This window comes from Salminus brasiliensis, chromosome 22 (genome assembly GCF_030463535.1).
Source record: "Salminus brasiliensis chromosome 22, fSalBra1.hap2, whole genome shotgun sequence".
In the NCBI taxonomy this organism is placed as follows: Eukaryota; Metazoa; Chordata; class Actinopteri; order Characiformes; family Bryconidae; genus Salminus; species Salminus brasiliensis.
Window position 1 is genome coordinate 16,903,490 of NC_132899.1, and position 2,686 is coordinate 16,906,175.

The 2,686-nt window shown below is 36.7% G+C and overlaps 1 long non-coding RNA gene across 1 annotated transcript in view; it reads right to left on the reverse strand.

The window, feature by feature from the left end:
* Positions 1 to 1,014, reverse strand: part of LOC140544083 (uncharacterized) — a 3,966-nt gene extending 2,952 nt beyond the window's left edge. The window contains exons 1-3 of the long non-coding RNA XR_011978214.1: positions 938 to 1,014; positions 441 to 638; positions 292 to 321 (exon numbers count right to left, since the gene is read on the reverse strand). This is a non-coding gene — a long non-coding RNA (uncharacterized lncRNA). The remainder of the gene's footprint in view (positions 1 to 291; positions 322 to 440; positions 639 to 937) is intronic.
* Positions 1,015 to 2,686: the final 1,672 nt, after the last annotated feature.

The following is a 2,686-nucleotide window of genomic DNA, read 5'->3' on the forward strand; positions in this document are numbered from 1 at the left end:
GCAAAACGGAGCAAACAAACTGATGATAAACAGGGGAAGGTCTGCAACACGGCGTAAAGAGTCATTGTGTGGGGAGAGCTTAAGTAGCAGAGCTTCAGGGGTGCGTTCTAAAACTCTGACAGTTGGGTTTTGTCCCATTGCATATCAGTGAGCAAATCACAGCAGTTGAGTTAATTATTTTACTGCGACAGCCCTAGATACAAGGGTGGTGGTGTTTTTTTTTTGTTTTTTTTTGGCATTGCAGCAACTACATAGTGTTTAGGAAGAAGCAGGAAAAAAGATTAGACTTACTTTCTTGATCTACAGCGCATGAGGCATTTTCTGTAAAAGAGATTTTTTTTTTCTTCAGACAGTGCTAGTGGATCAATTTCTGTATTCAAAGTGTACAAAAACTGACATGCAGTATAGCATCCGAACAACATTTTTAAGTGGATACTTACCAACAGGTATTTTTGTAACATCCTCAGTTACACATGTCAACTCAGCATTTGATGTCCATTTGATGCATGTGAGTCCATGTCCTATTTCAACAGTGCATACACGTCCAGGTTGACCCACTATGCATTTTTCCGTCTGCATTTTACTGAAGCAGTAGATTCTGTTCTCTTTTAGTACTTTTACCTTATACCTGCAGCTTTCTGATGAAAAGGTCAGTTATCCATAATTAGTCATTTAACAGTATAATGATGTCAAATACATACACAATAATTCAAGACAGGGGTTCTCAGCATCTGTAAGTCATACTTTTTTTGTTTTGTTTTTACTAATTATTCTATAGAAATTAAAATATCTGCAATATCTAATAGATCAACTCAAAAGAGTGTTTGTCTTCACATTGAAATAGAACATGTAATTTCGTTCACAGACATTAATTTAAGAACCACTGCTTTACCGGAGCTTAAGTGAATAAAGGAAGAATTAGGGCTGTAATTATTACCAGTTTGGATAAGGTGTCCCGTGCAAAGCAGTAGGCAAATTATCACAGGGAACATCTTGAGCATCTGCAACACATTATAAGCCTCTGTTTATTCAGGCAAGTACAGTGACATTGTAGCCTTATAATAAACTTATATAAACTTAAAATAATGCTAGGGATGTACCGATACAATCCAAGCATATTTTAATGAATCAGGAATTGGCTGTTTGAAGTCTTTGTCTTTAAGTCTTTAAATGTCTTTGTTTTTACCATGGTGTTCAGTGCACCCTCTTAAAGGAGCTGTGAGCTAACTGGTTGGGGAGGAGAGTCAGACTGGATTATAAGATATTAAACACAGTCATTTTAAGAAAAGTCTCAACTCTAAACTAAATAAATCAGTCCAGAATGTGCCATTATAGAACTACTAAACATAAAGTGATTTTACTTCAGTATTAATCATCAGCACATCTTATCTAACCTGTGTGGCTGTATTATTTATAAAAAAACCCAAAACACTTGGATCTATATCGGCTGATATTTAGCTTTAAGACACTAGGATCGGATCGGGGGGCTTTGTACCTTCCGGATAACTACAGGAAAAACAGCTGATAGATTTCAGTTGATTGAGTTTTAGAACAGTGTTCTTTGGTAGAGGTGGACATTTCTGGTTGCAGAGAGCCAGCACCCGGCAAAGTCTAGAACTCTGTTCTATAGGTGGCTACGTTCTAGACCTAGGCCCGATGAGTGCAGCACATAAAACTTCTCATGCTTCGCCAAGTATACCCCCGTTTATTAGTAACGAGGTGGACCACACTTACCACACCAGACAACCACGCCACTTGTTCCACGAGGACAGTGATGTCCTCGTGGAAACTAAAAGGTTCCTACTAAAAGGTTCCTACTAAAAGGTTCCTACTACATTTAAAAGTCTGTTTACTTCTTTGAATATTTCTCATTCCTATAAACGTTCTCAAGACTTTCAGTACTTACATTTCACAAACTTTCATAGATCTGGAAGATGAAAATCATCAAGCAAGATAATCTTTGTTGCAAATCAAAAAGCAAAACCAAGACCAAGCCTGCCAACACCACCATTTTACATGCACGTACTTCCCCACAGACCTATGTCATGTTACTTCAGCTAATTAGTGAGCCACTGAGCCATTCAAACGTTTTTTTCTACATTTCAGACACAATTTAAACACACAAAGCTTAAATACACTTATTGTGGTGAGAAGTGCTGGCATCTTTAGAGTAACTGAGACATATGCAGCCTATCAATGACTTTTTAGAGTGGAAGAACTCACCTTTTTTAAAGAACAGACAGAGGAGAGCAAAAACCAAAATGTTGTTCACAACATGCAGTTATTGTTTGTAATACTGCATGTCTGTTCTGTTAACAATACACAATATAGATTGTTTTACTCTATAGATTGGTTTCCCCACACTGCCACTAGCCTTTTCCTACATTTACATTTAGCTACTTTAATACTTTTACTTTTTGAGTTTTGCCTCGCAGGGGAAACAAACCTCAGTCTGCATCAGTGATAGTTAAAAAAGTAAAAGTATTAATGTAAAAGGTATTTGTTTTTATTATTAATGTGGATCTTGGAAAATTCCATGTTAAAGTAAAAAATAATGCTGTATAGGCCAACAAATTTAAGCTGAATGATTTATTTAGAACATGTAGTAAACATATTCTATGAATCTAGGCTTCTCAACTCACTACCGTACTGCTTTACACTCATGCTGTGACTTGTGCAACAAACA